Genomic DNA, 21,366 nt, shown 5'->3' on the forward strand with positions numbered 1-21,366 from the left:
ACACCGTGCAGGACGTTTGGCATTTGCCAGAGAACACCAAGATTGGCAAATTCGCCACTAGCGCCCTGTGCTCTTCACAGATGAAAGCAGGTTCACACTGAGCACATGTGACAGACGTGACCGAGTCTGGAGACACCATGGAGAACGTTCTGCTACCTGCAACATCCTCCAGCATGACCGGTTTGGCAGTGGGTCAGTCATGGTGTGGGGTGGCATTTCTTTGGGGGGCCGCACAGCCCTCCATGTGCTCGCCAGAGGTAGCCTGACTGCCATTAGGTACCGAGATGAGATCCTCAGACCCCTTGTGAGACCATATGCTGGTGCGGTTGGCCCTGGGTTCCTTGGGTTGATAAATTTGATTTCCATTGATAATTTTTGTGTGATTTTGTTGTCAGCACATTCAACTATGTAAAGAAAGAAAAAATATTTCATAAGAATATTTCATTCAGATCTAGGATGTGTTATTCTTTTGAGCAGTACATGCATACATACATACATACACATACATACATACATACATACATACATACAGTGGGGCAAACAAGTATTTAGTCAGCCACCAATTGTGCAAGTTCTCCCACTTAAAAAGATGAGAGGCCTGTAATTTTCATCATAGGTACCCTTCAACTATGACAGACAAAATGAGAAAAAAATATCCAGAAAATCACATTGTAGGATTTTTAATGAATTTATTTGCAAATTATGGTGGAAAATAAGTATATATACACATATATAATATATATATATATATATATATATATATATATATATATATATATATATATATATATATACATTTATTTATATATATATATATATGTACACATATATATATATACATATATATATATATATACACATATATATATATATATATATATATATACATATATATATATATATATATATATATATATATATGTACACACATATATATATATATACATATATATATACATATATATATATATATATATGTACACATATATATATATATACACGTGTATATATGTATATGTATTTATATATATATTTTTTAAATGGACTATTTCACTATACGTCTGAATGGATAAGACCGTTTAGGCAGAAAGATTTTAAATACTTTTGTCCCGTTGTCATTCGCCGCGACCGACACATTCATCATTTTGGATCCATTAAGAATAAAGATTAGCAAGTCTCTCTCGTAAATGTTTAAGTTTATACTTCCTGTCGGGTTTTATTCCCAAAATCTGATCATGCGGTGTGAACGGTAAAATCCAATAAAAATATAATTATCTGAAAAGCTTATTTAATTTAAATACTCAAGATACATACTTGATGTCAAAGTCAAGTGTTCACCTGCAAGCAGTTGCCTCTAAAACATGTTTATGTGAAAAGTCATACAGTATAACCAAAATGATCAGTTGCAGTCACCAGAAATTCCGGTTACACCATATGACTAAACGGTTGTACTGAATGTCAATTTGTCTTTGTTTTAAGTTATCTAGTCATGTTTTTCTTTTTGTACACATATGCATCATTTTCTGCTTTTAAGTAAAAACACACCATTTTGTAGGATAAGGGTGTCTTTTTTTGTTGTTGATAGCACATCAAGCAGCTAATACTGAAAACATGTTTATGTAAATAACTACTATCTATTAATTGAGAGTCAATGGGCAGATGCCTTTTATCAAGCAAATGCTTTTATCATCAGGACACAGATTACCGCTGACTCAGTTGCACGGGATAGGTGATTATTTTGTGTTTCCTGGCTGTATAACCAGGATTGGCATTCAACAACAATTATTGGGATTCACCCTGTAGTGTCCCTAACATTAGGCAATGTGGGGTAATGTTAGGGACACTACAGGGTGAATCCTGTAGATGTGGGACACGTACACAATCCCCACCCTTCCCCCACAAACAACCACAAGCTCAAATATTAAATAGTTGTTCCATACTCGAGCCCAACTCATGAAGATTTGATGTGCGAATGCATATACAGTTGTAGCTGTTTGTGAAGGCATGCACAATTGAGCAAGAATGGGGCAATTTGATTCACCAATGTCAAGTTCTAGCTGATGGAGCTCAGATACAACCCCCTACCCTGAAACACACATGCTGGTCCCCCATTGTGACCATTTTACCAAGCATCTCTGTGCAGTCAGACTTGAATTATTTTGTGCCACCAGGCCCACAATCATTTTCCCCCAGTAACAATGGCACCGGAGAAGAAGGCTGACGTTTTGCTTGTCCCCAAATGATTGTTGTTTTGTTTTTTTTGCGTTATTTGTAACTTCATATTTTATTACTTATTTTGTACGTAATGTTGCCGCTACATCTCTTATGACCCAAAATAACTTCAGTAACTTGCGATTACTCACCACGGACTGGCAGAATCCTTTTTCTCCTTTAACAAGTCTGGCGAACCCCACCGCGAATGATCTACTGCTTTCTCGGGAACAGGCCCAGATCCCCGTGATTTGCATGAAGAGGTGGAGAAAAGGGACCAGAGGGCAGGCTACCTTCTGAGAATTTGTAGGCGATCGAATAAACCTCCACTTCCTTCCATCCTGCTAGCAAATGTGCAATCTTTGGAGAATAAAATAGATGACCTACGCGGAAGATTAAATTACCAACGGGACATTCTGCTTCACGGAGTAGTGGCTGAACGACGACACTATCAACATACAGTTGAAGTCGGAAGTTTACATGCACTTATGTTGTAATCATTATAACTTTTGTTTTATTACCTCTCCACAAATTTCTTGTTTTAACAAACTAGTTTTGGCAAGTCGGTTAGGACATATACTTTGCATGACACAAACAATTGTTTACAGACAGATTATTTCACTTATTCACTGTATTACAATTGCAGTGGGTAAGAAGTTTACATACACAAGTTGACTGTACCTTTTTAAAACGGCTTGGAAAATTCCAGAAAATTATGTCATGGCTTTAGAAGCTTCTGATAGGCTAATTGACATAATTGGAGTCAACTGGAGGTATACATGTGGATGTATTTCAAGGCCTACCTTCAAACTTAGTGCCTCTTTGCTTGACATCATGGGAAAATCAAAAGAAATCAGCCAAGACCTCAGAAAAAAAATTGTAGACCTCCACAAGTCTGGTTCATCCAGCAATTTCCAAACGCCTGAAGGTACCATGTTCATCTGTACAAACAATAGTACGCAAGTATAAACACCATGGGACCACGCAGCCGTCATACTGCTCAGGAAGGAGACGCGTTCTGTCTCCTAGAGCTGAACGTACTTTTGTGCGAAAAGTGCAAATCAATCCCAGAACAACAGCAAAGGACCTTGTGGAGATGCTGCAGGAAACGGGGACAAAAGTATCTATATCCACAGTAAAAACAAGTCCTATAGCAACATAACCTGAAAGGTCGCTCAGCAAGGAAGAAGCCACTGCTCCAAAACTGCATAAAAAAGCCAGACTTTGGTTTGCAACTGCACATAGGGACAAAGATCGTACTTTTTGGAGAAATGTCCTCTGGTCTGATGAAACAAAAATAGAACTGTTTGTCCATAATGACCATTGTTATGTTTGGAGGAAAAAGGGGGAGGCTTGCAAGCCGAAGAACACCATCCCAAACGTGAATCATGGGGGTGGCAGCATCATGTTGTGAAGGTGCTTTGCTGCAGGAGGGACTGGTGCACTTCACAAAATAGATGGTGTCATTAGGGAGAAATGATGTGGATATATTGAAGCAACATCTCAAGACATCAATCAGGAAGTTAAAGGAGGAGTACACCACATCAGTCATTGGATTCATCAATATGTGCATCAATGACGTCGTCCCCACAGTGACCATAAGTACATACCAGAAGCCATGGATTACAGGCAACATCCACACTGAGCTAAAGGGGTAAAGCTGCCACTTTCAAGGAGCGGGACTCTAACCCGGAAGCTTATAAGAAATCCCGCAATGCCCTCCGACGAACCATCAAACAGGCAAAGCGTCAATACAGGACTAAGATGGAACCGTACTACATCGCCTCTAACGTTTGTTGGATGTGGCAGGGCATGGTCAACAGCACTGCACCCCCAACAGCAACTCGCCCAAGCCTTCCCCATTTCTCCTTCTCCCAAATCCATTCAGCTGATGTTCTGAAAGAGCTGCAAAATCTGGACCCCTACAAATCAGCCGGGCTAGACAATCTGGACCCTTTCTTTCTAAAATTATGTGCCGAAATTGTTGCCACACCTATTACTAGCCTGTTCAACCTCTCTTTCGTGTCGTCTGAGATTCCCAAAGATTGGAAAGCAGCTGCGGTCATCCCCCTCTTCAAAGGGGGACACACTCTTGACCCAAACTGCTACAGACCTATATCTATCCTACCATGCCTTTCTAAGGTCTTCGAAAGCCAAGTCAACAAACAGATTACCGACCATTTCGACTCTCACCATACCTTCTCTGCTATGCAATCTGGTTTCAGAGCTGGTCATGGGTGCACCTCAGCCACGCTCAAGGTCCTAAACGATATCTTAACCGCCATCGATAAGAAACATTACTGTGCAGCCGTATTCATTGATCTGGCCAAGGCTTTCGACTCTGTCAATCACCACATCCTCATCGGCAGACTTGACAGCCTTGGTTTCTCAAATGATTGCCTTGCCTGGTTCACCAACTACTTCTCTGATAGAGTTCAGTGTGTCAAATCGGAGGGTCTGCTGTCCGGACCTCTGGCAGTCTCTATGGGGGTTCCACAGGGTTCAATTCTTGGACCAACTCTTCTCTGTATACATCAATGAGGTCACTCTTGCTGCTGGTGAGTCTCTGATCCACCTCTACGCAGACGACACCATTCTGTATACTTCCGGCCCTTCTTTGGACACTGTGTTAACAACCCTCCAGGCAAGCTTCAATGCCATACAACTCTCCTTCCGTGGCCTCCAATTGCTCTTAAATACAAGTAAAACTAAATGCATGCTCTTCAACCGATCGCTACCTGCACCTATCCGCCTGTCCAACATCACTACTCTGGACGGCTCTGACTTAGAATACGTGGACAACTACAAATACTTAGGTGTCTGGTTAGACTGTAAACTCTCCTTCCAGACCCATATCAAACATCTCCAATCCAAAGTTAAATCTAGAATTGGCTTCCTATTTCGCAACAAAGCGTCCTTCACTCATGCTGCCAAACATACCCTTGTAAAACTGACCATCCTACCAATCCTCGACTTTGGCGATGTCATTTACAAAATAGCCTCCAATACCCTACTCAACAAATTGGATGCAGTCTATCACAGTGCAATCCGTTTTGTCACCAAAGCCCCATATACTACCCACCATTGCGACCTGTACACTCTCGTTGGCTGGCCCTCGCTTCATACTCGTCGCCAAACCCACTGGCTCCATGTCATCTACAAGACCCTGCTAGGTAAAGTCCCCCCTTATCTCAGCTCGCTGGTCACCATAGCATCTCCCACCTGTAGCACACGCTCCAGCAGGTATATCTCTCTAGTCACCCCCAAAACCAATTCTTTCTTTGGCCGCCTCTCCTTCCAGTTCTCTGCTGCCAATGACTGGAACGAACTACAAAAATCTCTGAAACTGGAAACACTTATCTCCCTCACTAGCTTTAAGCACCAACTGTCACAGCATCTTACAGATTACTGCACCTGTACATAGCCCACCTATAATTTAGCCCAAACAACTACCTCTTTCCCAACTGTATTTTTATTTATTTATTTTGCTCCTTTGCACCCCATTATTTTTTATTTCTACTTTGCACACTCTTCCATTGCAAAACTACCATTCCAGTGTTTTACTTGCTATATTGTATTTACTTTGCCACCATGGCCTTTTTTGCCTTTACCTCCCTTCTCACCTCATTTGCTCACATTGTATATAGACTTGTTTATACTGTATTATTGACTGTATGTTTGTTTTACTCCATGTGTAACTCTGTGTCGTTGTATCTGTCGAACTGCTTTGCTTTATCTTGGCCAGGTCGCAATTGTAAATGAGAACTTGTTCTCAACTTGCCTACCTGGTTAAATAAAGGTGAAATAAATAAAATAAATAAATAAAATGGGAAGCACAGCCGAGCCTACCAGACGAGCTAAACTACGTCTATGCTCGCTTCGAGGCAACTAACACTGAAACAACATGCATGAGAGCACCAGCTGTTCTGGAAAACTGGTCAACATTCACAGGGCCAGATGGATTACCAGGACGTGTACTCTGAGCATGACCAACTGGCAAGTGTCTTCACTGACATTTCCAACCTCTCCCTGTCCGAGTCTGTAATACTAACATGTTTTAAGCAGACCACCATAGTGCCTGTGTCCAGAACACTAAGGTAAATGAATACCGACCCGTAGGACTCACATCTGTAGCCATGAAGTGCTTTGAAAGCTCACATCAACACCATTATCCCAGAAACCCTAGACCCACTCCAATTTGCATACTGCCCCAACAGATCCAGATGTTGCAATCTCTAATGCATTCCACGGGGCCCTTTCCCACCTGGACAAAGGAACACGTGAGAATGCTATTCATTGACTACAGCTCAGCGTTCAACACCATAGTGCCCTCAATTCTCATCACTAAGCTAAGAACCCTGGGACTAAAAACCACCTGCGACTGGATTCTGAACTTCCTGACGGGCCGCCCCCAGGTGCTAAAGATGGGTAACACCACATCTGCCACGCTGATCCTCAACACGGGGCCCCTCAGCGTGTGTACTAAGTCCCCTCCTGTACTCCCTGTTCACTCATGACTGCACGTCGGTGCCTGTTAATTTATCATTGAATCACAGCCTACTTTGATTATAACTTTAACTCTACCTACATGTACATATTACCTCAACTAACCGGTGCCCCCGCACATTGACTCTGTACCGGTACCCCCCTGTATATAGTCTCGCTATTGTTATTTTACTGCTGCTCTTTAATTACTTACTTGTTGTTTGTTTTTTTAAACTGCATTGTTGGTTAGGGGCTCTTGAGTAAGCATTTCCCTGTTGCATTTGGCGCATGTGACTAATAACATTTTATTTGATTGTCTTAGTGTGACCACCTCGCAATGGGTTTACTGCAGCTAGTGTTGCCAGCACTGCCACTAGCTGGGTGGTGCCACCCCGCTGTAATTCCCACTGGCTAGGTACAAGGTCATAAAGGTTCTCATTAGTAGCTTTGAGAAATTCCTTGTATATTATGCTGACCCATCTGGGGGCAGTACTGCTTTAGTGGGTCTGTGACCACGTTAATCTTTCGGTATACGCTATTTGCCATAGGCCTATAAAACAGATAATGACTTCTCCTTAGTGAGTGGGTCGCTCAGGTGGGTGTATAGAGTTGGGGTCTGTTCCATCATGATAGGACAATAAATAAGCTATATTTGTCATTTATTTTAAAATGGATGTCTCATATCTGCACAAAATGAAAGCTCTCACAACGCTTTCTTGCAGACACACATGGGCTCTGGCATTTGTAACCATTTTCCTTTTTCACTCAACACCAAGCTTTTCCAAACACAAAAACACACACCCCACCTTCCATCGCATTACACCCACACATACCCAGATACTGTACGTTCTATGTCCTGTTTGCTGTGTTTTTATCCCCAACATGTTGATTCTGACCTAATTTCAGGCTTTTGAGTATTTTTGTGTTCCAGTTTCTTAAATTTGAAGATGTATTATTTGAATAATTATCCTTTCTACTAATGCTGGCTCATCTATGTGACTCACCACCTGGATTCGGTCTTATGTAGCAAAATGTGAAATGGTGTTTTTTATATTACATAAAAGTAGAGACTCAGAGCTACAAAATGGTATATCATACACTGAATTTGAGGAACAATGGGAAAGTAATTCTGCCTTGCATGTTGATCAACTTGTAAACTCACATTTTGAGAAAATCGTATTTGCATGTTATCTAGTGAAGAGCTCTGTCTACACCTATTCAACATCGTTCACACCATCTTGAGCTTTAGCCCCACCCATCTCATTTCGCTCTCAGAGCACACACTTGACGATCTGGCGTATTCGTTCACGTCTGGATAACATAAACAGCCTAAACCAGCTCTGCTGGCAATAATTTCATTGCGCTTTTTTACAGACACCGGCCATAATCAACGGGTGCTGTACACACATCACGTAACATTAGCTAATGAGCCAGCCAGCTAACATTAGCTAATTAAACAACAATGAACAAAGTTCCAACATTGCGTAACATTAGGCTCTAACTAGAAAAGCAAACCGCTCTGGGAAACGAATAATAACCTCCGCTAGGGAGCCAGCCAGCTAAAGTTAGCTAGCTAACAGTACACTTTAGCTTGAAATAAAACCACTTTGTCAAAATTAGAAATGTGTAATATCTGAACATGTAGCTAGCTATCACACATTATGCATGATGGATACGTCTCCCTGTCAGGAATGCCATACCACGGTTGCCCTTAGTTTGAAGATGTAATCCGGAGACAGACGTTTTCTCCATATCTTTAGCTATCATACTCTAATTCCACTGATTTTCAAAACTTGATCCTAAAAAAAGTGAGAGCTACACTTATGCAGCTTCACTATACAATTCGACAGGATTACAAACACTGACGAACGCCTTGAATATAGCAGAACAATCCAAACTACGAACTCGGCATGTCCAACCCACTCATTATCTCAGCAACCTCCCCACTAGCCATGATTGACTATCTTTTTCTGTGGCTTAACCAACAAGGCTCATAATTTAACAATTTGATTTGTATTTACAGATGTGCCTTAATAACAAACTCATATGCCATGAAAGTTCACATGTTCCAGAAGACGTTTCTGCCAAAAAATGTTTTGCGTTCAAACGACTCTCCTGTGAAGTCATGACTTGCGACATACACCTTGTTTCCTTAATTGGGTCACATTTATAAATAGAAAGTTGATTACTATTTATTTTACAACATTCCTTGTCTTGAGTGGTATAGTGTATTTGTAGTTTTTTCTTTATCAATTGTATTTTGTTGTAAAGTCAAATCTTTATTACAATCCCTACCATAGATATTATTGGGTGTTCCATTATTCGACTCTTCTATGGGAGCTTTGTATTATTTAGACTACTCCATGGCTATTCTGTCTCGGAACAGTTGCTTATCAATGTATAGTTTATCTACTACGAGAGCTACATGTTTCCCTTTTAAGTCTGTGATTTTTATTGCGATTCGATGTTTAAAACATATTGCTCACCATATGTCTGCTGCAGAGGGACAAGAGAGCCATGCGACACTAATTTTAATTAGTCATGTCAATAAAATTGCTGAACTAATTATTTAAGAAGGAGAACGAGTTCAGAAGTTTTGGTGCAGGTACAGCCAACTAGGTCAAAAAGTAATGCAGTTTTGTCTAAACAATACGATATACTGTATCGATTTCCCCCCACCCACCCACCATCGCTAGTCTATATGGCTTATCAAATACTCAGATGTAGGCCTGTGTCAATCGAGGCTTCATTTGTCTATTTAATGTAGGCTATTTAACATATTATTTAATCTGGTGAGTTTGCTGTGAATTGATAGACTAGCATTATCAGGATTGTGCAGTCCATTCACGGAGTTTAGCCATGGCGATTTTAAATTGAGGCTATTGATCTCATTGGGCCTAGCACACAGCTTTATGCTTATCATGACATACTTGAGTAATAAGGCTTGAGGGGGTGTGGTATATGGGGAATATACCACAAACACCCAAGGTGCCTTATTGCCTGAAAGTCACAAACCACGGTTATGACAAAAGATATACATTTTTCCGTTGCTATTTACGTTGCTAACCAGTTTATAATAGCAATCATCCGAACCATCTAGTTTATAAAAAGATTTAGAGCCATTGTGCCCTTGAGCAAGGCACTTAACCCCCACAACATTTCCCTGGTTGTTGGGTTATTAGCAGAAGTCAAATTTCAATTGGCCCTTGTGTCCAATAAAGTGATCTTAGTCTTAATTTACGTTGAAGTACAATTTCTAATGAATGATGGCTTCGATGTACTAAGTTTTTCTCTGAAGAACGAGTTCCATGCATCTTTTAGATTTTGGATTTGTCCTGTAGTGTTCTGTTGGTGGTTAGCCTTTAAAAGCCTTTGGCCTACTTTTTCTACTTGGTGAACTGAAAATAAAATATCTTACGCAGTCATGTAAAAAATATATTTTGCAATGTTTTAGCAGATACAATTTTACTTCCTAAGCAACTAATAATTAGATAATGCAAGTGCACGTTAGACAAATTAACATGTTATTTGTTCGCTTCAAGGCCTTTTGAGATTCCTGTCAGTCAGAACAACAATGCTACTTTTTCTTCAGTGAGCAACTTTTATTTTGTCCACCAGTTTTTCAACTGCTCCTCAACCGGTTTTGAGCTACCCCTCTCTTTCGCACTCGCTCGTTCACTCTCTCCTCATCTTCCATCTTGTTTTGAGAAAAAAGCTGGGTCCTGGCTGTCAATAGGAGCTGCTCGTCAGTTCATCTCTCAGCAGAAGAGCATCCCTGGGTGCCAGGAAGCCTCTTTGATCTTCTCATGGCACTGCACTTCCTGCCCGCTTCACACAGAGCTCGGGATACCAGATAAAAGGCATAACAGCCACTCATTTCCAGCCTATTGTTTCCCAGTAAACGAAGAACCCCACCCCCATTATCCGCAACCCCTTAACTAGACAGCTGATTTAGCATCTCGTGGCATTCACATGACACAGCCCCTTGGCTAACAGCATTTTTCCTTATCAAATTCAACGGGTTATTTGCACCGCCAAACTCTGTATAAATGAGTCCTGTCAATGGGATTTGGGGATTTTATAATGGGACTCAATGTGCACTGAACCGGATTTGGCAGGGGTTTACAAATTTTCATTGTGTGTTGCCTACATTGCAACGTTAGTGGCGTTAAATAGCGATTTAAAAATAATTTTAATCCCCCCACTTTGACAAGTGCCACGTTAATCAATTGCTTCAGATTTGTATACTGAATGCCGGATATGTTTTCCTCCAGAGTTGTATGTGTAGATTGATAATTTGTGTGTTTTCATTCAGGATGTATACCTTGCGCCGGGTGCAGGATTCTATCAGGGCGAACCGGAGTGTAGAAGACCCTAAGACGGTGAAGCAGCTCTTAAACCAGGGCAGGGATAACCTAGACATCAACCAAAGACAGGTAGGCTAATCCACACACACACACACACACACACACACTGGTTCATGAAAGAACAGAGTTATTCCAGCGAGGATTGTGATGCTCACAGCATCATCTATTCCCCCAACAATCATTCATCCAAAGAAATGTTTTCCGTTAATCACCCACAAAAATGTCCCCTGGCCAGCATTTCTCTGTACTGTAGTGTCTACAGTGGGGGTTCTTATTACCCATCCTCCTACGTTGCTCACTCCCCCTCGGGTAACCCCTCTACACAAACATGTCCAGATGCATGTAGATGAGCACCTGTTAAGTGTCTACCTGTCGACTCTCCCGCAGTGCCGCTGCAACAGAGTGCTAATCACAGCTGATGCCCTGCTGTTGGCTGCTTTGTCCCCATAATGCACTCCAACCTCCAAACCCATTCCCAGGGGATCATGGCGAAGAATGCAACCCTCTCTCTTAGGTATATCTCCATCGGTCTGTCTTCTCTGTCTCGCTTTCTCTTTTTGCATATCATTCACTCTTTCTCTACCTGTAACTTCCTTCATACTGGACACAGAGACCTTAACATGGTATCCACGAGTTCATCTGATTCTGGGGAAGTAGATGCCAAAATCCCAAAGTATCCCTTTAACCATCAAGGTAGTTTCACTTTTGCTGTAGTTTGACTGACGGCTAACACACATTAAAATATGCCGTTAGTAAAACGGCCACGTGGTCGATAATCTACACAGACGGGCTCACACGCCATAATTAAAATGGCCAGCCATTGTCATGCCTCTGTTGTAGTGATGGGGGGGGGGATCGAGTTACATATCGCAATATTATCTTTGAACGATGAGTTAAAAAAATATATACATACATGCATACATGCATGCATACTGTGGGGTAGTGCTAGTCTGCTGTACCTGTGCCAAAACGCTAGTATTTTTCATCCTTTAGCTTGTTCTCCATCTTCTATATAGTGATAATCCTCTCAGCAGTTTTATTTCCCTCAATGATCAAAACTCGTTCTCATGCTCTCTCGTCTCTCTGCAGCAGACATAGTGAGCAATACGTTTGGAACATCAATTCGCAATATCGAATCACAATACGTATCATAGAGCTGGGCGATATATCTAATTAATTTGAGGTTGTTTTATCACGGTATTCCAAATGTCTGTGTCGCAAGCATCAACTTGTTTTTTTTAATGAGCACTTACGTCCGTCCGCTTGTTGTCATGTTTTTCGTCTCGTCTCCTTTTGCTTCTTCTGCTGTGACTGTACACCTTCCCATTTACACACACACACACACACACACACACACACACACACACACACACACACAACACACCAAGCTCCTGCTACTCACAACAACAAGATGAAAGATCACTTCCTCTTTGACAACAAGTGGTTTCAACTTACTATTTGCATTTGAGGTTTGGTCCTACCGAATCGGTCATATGGACACAAACACGTTGAGATATTATTTTTCTATAATTGACGAGAATCACATTTCAAAAGGCACTCTCACATCTGAGCTGTCTTTGTTGTAGGTGCATGGTAAAAGTAAATAAGATTAAGCTTTACGTATCGGCCTCAAGGCCTTCGTCAGAGCTCTCGCACAACTGCCATATTAAAATGCAACGGAATTCCATATGTTGCATTATGACATTACAAATAATTAACAATTTACCGGTTTAATCAGGTAATAGAAGTAAAGTGGCACTGCGGAAAGACCAAGAACCGATATGGGCTGAAAATACAACAAGCCAGGACCAAGTATTGAAGAGGGGAGATGCACGTGCAGCACAAAGTAGTAACACCTCGTAAGACACAAGAACTCCAGTCAGGAAGCACTCCACAGCACTGGAAATCTCACAGCACCTTTGTCACCTCAAGGCCGCAAGAGGGACCCATCTGATGCCACCCCAGAAACTCAAGCAACACGATAATTAAATAGCCCAAGATGAGCAAAAACCAAGGAATGGAACCAACTAGACCAAGACCTCAACAAAGTCCTAGAGCCACTAGCGGGACAGCTTAATGGAAAGTTGACTCTTTCGCAAATCACTTATCTGGCGAGAGAATGCTCTGGCACAGTGGAAAAGGAGAACCGAACTGCACACCAGCCAAACAGTGGGGAGATCCAACGCCTGAGGAGTTCAAAAGAGATGGGCAGTGATCTGGCCACCACTTCTGACCCGCCAATGGGAGGGTGTTACAGTTCAGGGTCGAAACACCTGAGGAAAGCTAGACAATGTCTGATGACATCAGCTTCTGGCCAAAGCAACAGTCATTGAAGCAAGTGAAGAAGCATCCCTAGATATACACTATATACAGTGGTTCTTCCTTTAAAAGTTGCGTCATACTACGTCACACCTTGCGGGCTGTTATGTCAGACATTTTTTCTGTTAATGAAAGTTATTGCTATTTTGACCACCAGAGGGCATCTTTGAGAAGCATTTGATTAGTCTCCATATTACAAGCACGCGGGAGACCGAGGTTCAATCCCCCAACGGGGAGGAAGAAGTAGGCTGTCCTTGTAAATAAGAATTTGTTCTTAACTGATCCCATATGTGTTGTTTCATAGTTGTGATGTGTTCACTATTATTCTACAATGTAGAAAATAGTAAAAATATAGAAAAATCCTGAAATGAGTAGGTGTGAAACAATTAGATTATGTTTTTTTGCCGAAGTTTACTGATACTAGCCATATTCAACGGGTGTTGAGCGCTCAAATTCATTATTCTGCACTCTGGTACACTCGGACAAGAGTGCTCTGAAATCGGTGTAGATGGCCAGAGCGAATTTACGAAAGCACCTGAATGTCCATTGAGAACGCACAATGAATAATCAAGTCAAAAAACATTGGGTAGTTAGCCTATAGTTAATATACTGGCAAGTTTGATGTATAACTACTAACGTTAAGTAGCTAGCTAACATATGCTATGTGGTTCGTATGGACAGCGTAGATAACAAATTGTCAGCTAATATAACGTGTAAGGTAACTTATTTGAAAGTCATTACATTGAGTAGCAAGCTACCCCTTGGTCATTTTGCAAATCTGGTCTGTGATAGGAGGGGGGGGGGGGATTCATACCTATATCTGCTATTAGACTTTGCAGCCTTTACTAAAGAATAGTCTATTGTTCAGCTATTAGTCCCCCTCCCCAACTTACAACAAATTGTTACTCCCATCTCGTTCCTCGCCCTCTTCCACAGAGTGGCTCGCTTGTGTGCTTGCTGGCAGGATATGGGAGCACCTTTCGGTTGTGCGTCAAGAATTCTGCATACAGTAGCACGTTTGTATGAAGGTGTGGTTATTCACAGGCAAATTGTAATATGCTATGGAGGTACATTAGTGTATTTTTGTCGAGAGCAAAATGTTTTATTTTCAATCAAAAAATCTGTTCTGAAAGCAACTTTTTTTCCGACACAAAGGAAGTCATAGGGGACACCTACGAAGAAGGATTGTGTGAAGATGGCATCTCAGGTAAGCAGCACTGGGCGTTCTTCCGTCCAACTTTTACATAGCTAGTAGTTATCTCCTACGATTAAGTGTCGGTTCATAACATTCTACTATATTACATAAATATATACAGTGGGGCAAAAAAGTATTTAGTCAGTCACCAATTGTGCAAGTTCTCCCACTTAAAAAGATGAGAGAGGCCTGTAATTTTCATCATAGGTACACTTCAACTATGACAGACAAAATGAGAAAAAAAATCCAGAAAATCACATTGTAGGATTTTTTAAATGAATTTATTTGCAAATTATGGTGGAAAATAAGTATTTGGTCACCTACAAACAAGCAAGATTTATGGTTCTCACAGACCTGTAACTTCTTCTTTAAGAGGCTCCTCTGTCCTCCACTCGTTACCTGTATTAATGGCACCTGTTTGAACTTGTTATCAGTATAAAAGACACCTGTCCACAACCTCAAACAGTCACACTCCAAACTCCACTATGGCCAAGACCAAAGAGCTGTCAAAGGACACCAGAAACAAAGTTGTAGACCTGCACCAGGCTGGGAAGACTGAATCTGCAGTAGGTAAGCAGCTTGGTTTGAAGAAATCAACTGTGGGAGCAATTATTAGGAAATGAAAGACATACAAGACCACTGACCATCTCCCTCGATCTGGGGCTCCACGCAAGATCTCACCCCGTGGGGTCAAAATTATCAAAAGAACGGTGAGAAAAAAATCCCAGAACCACACGGGGGGACCTAGTGAATGACCTGCAGAGAGCTGGGACCAAAGTAACAAAGCCTACCATCAGTAACACACTACGCCGCCAGGGACTCAAATCACGCAGTGCCAGACGTGTCCCCCTGCTTAAGCCAGTACATGTCCAGGCCCGTCTGAAGTTTGCTAGAGAGCATTTGGATGATCCAGAAGAAGATTAGGAGAATGTCATATGGTCAGATGAAACCAAAATATAACTTTTTGGTAAAAACTCAACTCGTTGTGTTTGGAGGACAAAGAATGCTGAGTTGCATCCAAAGAACACCATAACTACTGTGAAGCATGGAGGTGGAAACATCATGCTTTGGGGCTGTTTTTCTGCAAAGGGACCAGGACGACTGATCCGTGTAAAGGAAAGAATGAATGGGGCCATGTATCGTGAGATTTTGAGTGAAAACCTCCTTCCATCAGCAAGGGCATTGAAGATGAAACGTAGCTGGGTCTTTCAGCATGACAATGATCCCAAACACACCGCCTGGGCAACGAAGGAGTGGCTTCGTAATAAGCATTTCAAGGTCCTGGAGTGGCCTAGCCAGTCTCCAGATCTCAACCCCATAGAAAATCTTTGGAGGGAGTTGAAAGTCTGTGTTGCCCAGCAACAGCCCCAAAACATCACTGCTCTAGAGGAGATCTGCATGGAGGAATGGGCCAAAATACCAGCAACAGTGTGTGAAAACCTCGAAGACTTACAGAAAACGTTTGACCTCTGTCATTGCCAACAAAGGGTATATAACAATGTATTGAGATAAACTTTTGGTATTGACCAAATACTTATTTTCCACCATAATTTGAAAATAAATTCATTAAAAATCCTACAATGTGATTTTCTGGATTTCTTTTCTCTCATTTTGTCTGTCATAGTTGAAGTATACCTATGAAGAAAATTACAGGCCTCATCTTTTTAAGTGGGAGAACTTGCACAATTGGTGACTGACTAAATACTTTTTTGCCCCATTGTACATACAAACATACTGTAGAATGATAAATCATGCAATTATTATTCTCAAGCTAACCAAAACCATTGAGCTACGAACACCTGTTCTTGCCATTTTTAGTTGCATTAATCTAACTTATTTTCATGGCAACTCATAAGCAGGCCATGTCATATTTGTTTCATAGTCGATATATAATCATATTTCATGAGAGTTACGGTTAGCTTTTTTTTTTACAAGCTTCAAGTGGTATTTGTCTAGTAATGACATTATCTTCTATTGTTTGACCTTGTGTCTGTTTTTCAGCATAAAGTACTCTGTAACCACTTAGTGTGGACACCAGGTGAGACCACACACACACACACACACACACACACACACACACACTAAGTCTCTCTCTTTCACTCCATCCCTCTACCCTTTCTCCCTAAATCCTCTAGGTTATATCAGCTGTGTTGGTGAAATGATTGACTGACCGACTGAGTTAGAATTGTTAAAAAACAATGCTTAATCATGCTCTCTCTCTATCCATCTGTCTCTCGCCTGCAGGTAGGTTTTGATGTGAGAGAGGAAGCCAGTCCCGTCATCTCCTCCTCACCCGCTCTTAAGATAAGATAACCTTCGGGCCAACTGGGAGCACAAGGCTGGTTAGGAGATACCGCTAGAGACACTATGTAATTGTGATGAACTGAGAGAATATTAGGGTAGCACTGTAATTCATTAATCATATGCTGTCTGCCTCTGTTCTTACCTTTCCCTTTCTGTCTTCTACATCTCTCTCACCACCTCATCTTTGTTCCTCTTTTTTTATAGTGCACACCATACAGTGGGGAGAACAAGTATTTGATACACTGCCGATTTTGCAGGTTTTCCTACTTACAAAGCATGTAGAGGTCTGTAATTTTTATCATAGGTACACTTCAACTGTGAGAGACGGAATTTAAAACAAAAATCCAGAAAATCACATTGTATGATTTGTAAGTAATTCATTTGCATTTTATTGCATGACATAAATATTTGATCACCTACAAACCAGTAAGAATTACGGCTCTCACAGACCTGTTAGTTTTTCTTTAAGAAGCCCTCCTGTGTACCTATGATAAAAATTACAGACCTCTACATGCTTTGTAAGTAGGAAAACCTGCAAAATCGGCAGTGTATCAAATACTTGTTCTCCCCACTGTATGTGCATTGAAATACAGATTTAACTTGTATTTCTAATATTACAATTATTATAAAGCATGTATTATGTATTTATAACACCTGGATGATGAACTTTCAATAAATCATTTCACATTCTCCACTGGTTGAAATTAAGTATCTCATTGAAATACTCTTAATGCAGATGAAGGGAGTTAGATATGCATTGTTTTTTTTTGTATACATGAATTACAAATCAGCTTTTAAATCATGTTTCTAGTCTATTGCATAGTTACAATGTGTAATCATTGATGTCCCAGGAGCAGGAGTGGTAAACACTGTTGAAGTGTAATAATTGTAATACATACATGCAGATACAGCATTTTACATTTTTACATTTAAGTCATTTAGCAGACGCTCTTATCCAGAGCGACTTACAGCATCATTCAAATAATGGAGTTTGATACACCTGGTATTGGATACGACTGAAAAAGATTCTCACCTGAACCGCACCTTTATTTGCCAAGGAAGGGTACATGATCAGTGAATATACTCAATGTACAGGCTACAATGTGGGTGATCTCATGTGTGGTAATAACTACAGTATATGTATATAGGACTTGCATCCTTGGCACAATAAAGTTATTATATTCTACTCTATCCATAGGCTTCATTAATGCCATTCAGACTTGAAGTTGATACAACCACTATGATGGCTGAGGTTCATAGATAGAGGGGTTCTGAACTAATACTCATACCAAACGTTGTAAGGTCCTTGGCTACATACTGTAGCTAGCTACACATCCATAGGCATACAGTTATTTTTATCCTGCACTACACAATAAGCAAGTAGTTAGCTAGCTATGTTACTTGAGCTGCATTGCAAGGCAAGCTTACACCATTGTACATTCAATTTGCAGTAAATGCTTTAGCTAGCTAGATTCTTTACATCCACTGTTTCACAAGACGACAGCCTGGTTTGCTGCTTTTCTCAGGAGTCCCTAAAACATTAAACAACAAGAATGACAAATTCATTCTCCTAACACTAGCAAGCGGGCTAATGTTAGCTAGTCAGATAACTTGCTAAATAGCGATTTTCATAAATGAACTTTATGACAAATATGCACAATCGTTTGCCTCTACATTAACGAACACATTCCTCTCAATTGTACATTTTTAGCTTGACTCGTTATGACGTTATAATTACTTACATTTGCTTCCCCCGTAATGTTTTGTCAGCCATCTTTGCTGAAGAAAGCCACAGGGGAGGGGTGGCTCGCGTCAAATTCGTCATTGGAACCACTCGATATAATTGGTCATATAAAAACTATGGGACCCAAATGCATAATGAGTGCTCTAACTCCCCCTTGTGGTTGCCTGGAGCAATGAAGCCGTGATGCTGGGTACCTCTAAGTCCCACGGTGTAAGCTCGCAACTTTCAAAGGAGGAACCACCGTATACACAAGTATGTGGTCACCCCATCAAATTAGTGGATTCTGCTATTTCAGCCACATCCGTTGCTGACAGGTGTATAAAATTGAGCACACAGCCATGCAATCTCCATAGACAAACATTGGCAGTAGTATAGCCTTACTGAAGAGCTCAGTGACTTTCAACATGGCAATGTTATATGATGCCACCTTTCCAACAAGTCAGTTCATCAAATTTCTGCCCTGTTAGAGCTGCCCCCGGTCAACTGTAAGTGCTGTTATTGTGAAGTGGAAATTTCTAGGAGCAACAACTGCACAGCCGAGAGGTGGTAGGCCACACAAGCTCACAGAACGGGACCACCAAGTGCTGTAGTGTGTAAAAATGGTATGTTCTTGGTTGCAACACTCACTACTGAGTTCCAAACTGCCTCTGGAAGCAGCGTCAGCACAATAACTGTTCGTCGGGAGCTTCATGATATGGGTTTCCATAGATGAGCAGCCACACACAAGCCTAAGCTCACCATGCGCAATGCCAAGCGTCGACTGGAGTTGTGTAAAGCTCGCCGCCATTGGACTCTTGAGCAGTGGAAATGCGTTCTCTGGAGTGATGAATCACGCTTTACCATCTGGCAGTCGACAGACCAATCTGGGTTTGGAGGATGCCAGGAGAACACTACTTGCCCCAATACGTAGTACCAACTGTAAAGTTTGGAGGAGGGAAAATGGTCTGGGGCTGTTTTTCATGGTTTCGGGCTAGGCCCCTTAGTTGCAGTGAAGGCAAATATTAACACTACAGCATACAATGACATTCGATGATTCTGTGTTTCCAACTTTGTGGCAACAGTTTGGGGAAGGCCCTTTCCTGTTTCAGCATGACAATGCCCCCATGCACAAAGCGAGGTCCTTACAGAAAGGGTTTGTCAAGATCTGTGTGAAAGAACTTGACTGGCCTGCACAGAGCACTGACCTGAACCCCATCGAACACCTTTGGGATGAATTGGAATGCCGACTGCGAGCCAGGCCTAATCCTAAGTGCCCGAGCTCACTAATGCTCTTGTGGCTGAATGGAAGCAAGTTCGCGCAGCAATGTTCCAACATCTAGTGGAAAGCCTTCCCAGAAGAGTGGAGGCTGCTGCTATAACAAATGGGGGACCAACTCCATATTAATGCCCATGATATTGGGATGATGTTTGACGAGCAGTTGTCCACATACTTTAGTGTACTACTACATGTACACATACATAGTCCTAATGTGTTAAGAATCATACCATGTTGTATTTGTGCCGTCCTGTAGCCACTGTTCTAGGTCATCATCGGGTTGGGGCAAGTTGTTCTCCATCCTCCCATCTAGGCTGTTGACCATTGCAGCAAGTTGCGACTGCTGAGGTTTCATGTGCTCCATCAGTGTTAGGATGTGGAGTTCAGCTGCTGCTGCAAAAAAAACAAGATTGATAGAATTTGAGTTCCATACCATGTTTCTACATAGTGAGATCGAGGGAATATGATTATTAGCTAGTGTAATAATGTATATAAATATAAATGTTCCCTCCATTGGGAGTCGCTCTGTCAGTATCTCTGTATGTCTAAAATGGTAGACAACACAGACTTTTATCAGAGTAACTTCCCAGTGGGAACATTGGGTGTATAACAGTAACATTCACACAGTACATGACAAGTACAGATACAGTACATCACACTGACTAAGGAGAAATATGGTTAATATGAATTGGCTATGTTGTAGCTAATCGTTTAAAGATGCATCACAAGCTCAGCAAATCACCAACAAGTCCAAATCAATCTGTGGGTGATGGTGATTTGAGTAAATGTGTCAATTTAAAAAAAAAAGAAAAATACTCACTTTTGCTTCTTCCTTTCCCCCCTGCCTCCACCCACCTCAGCTTTGGACTGTATTTTTGACAACTCACAGGTCAACAAAGCCTTCAATTTCTGCTTGGCTCGCTAGTCATTGTCTAAAAATAAATGTGTATTCTGTTAACTACCTATTAGCAGGACACAAGGAAAATTGCAAAATAACTAACCAGTAGCCACTTCAATTGAATTGTCAACTTTGTCCAAAAGGAACATTTGTTGAATAACATGTTATTGGAATATAAACTATTATGACATTAAACAGTTAAAATTATTGACCATAGTGATGTACTGTGTACATCAGCCTCAACTTCCCTTTCTAGGTGATGCTTCTATGGGCAGCTGCACCTCCAAAACAGATCTTCAAAAACAGAGCACACAACAAAAAAATGCATTGTCAACATACCAGCTTTACCATAGACTCAAATGTGCAGTGACAATTCGGTCATCTTTCTTACAACTAGGCTAGAAGGTCACACCGTCTTGAAATCATTCCTCTGGCACAATATTGGAGTCCTTGCTTAAAATGAATTGTACTAACAAAAACATCTGAAAAGACCGAACAGGAAATAAGCATTCCATACCAATACAGCTAGTGTTAGTCATACTCTATCAAAGTGTACATACGTCTATTTTTGTCCAGAAGCAAGTGATG

General features: G+C 41.2%; 1 long non-coding RNA gene across 1 annotated transcript in view; it reads left to right on the plus strand.

The window, feature by feature from the left end:
- The window catches only part of LOC115131119 (uncharacterized), a 49,327-nt gene extending 37,447 nt beyond the window's left edge, over positions 1–11,880 (plus strand). The window contains exons 2-3 of the long non-coding RNA XR_003863890.2: positions 11,012–11,132; positions 11,451–11,880. This is a non-coding gene — a long non-coding RNA (uncharacterized LOC115131119). The remainder of the gene's footprint in view (positions 1–11,011; positions 11,133–11,450) is intronic.
- The last annotated feature ends 9,486 nt before the right edge of the window (positions 11,881–21,366 follow it).

Source organism: Oncorhynchus nerka, linkage group LG6 (genome assembly GCF_034236695.1).
Source record: "Oncorhynchus nerka isolate Pitt River linkage group LG6, Oner_Uvic_2.0, whole genome shotgun sequence".
Lineage (NCBI taxonomy): Eukaryota > Metazoa > Chordata > Actinopteri > Salmoniformes > Salmonidae > Oncorhynchus > Oncorhynchus nerka.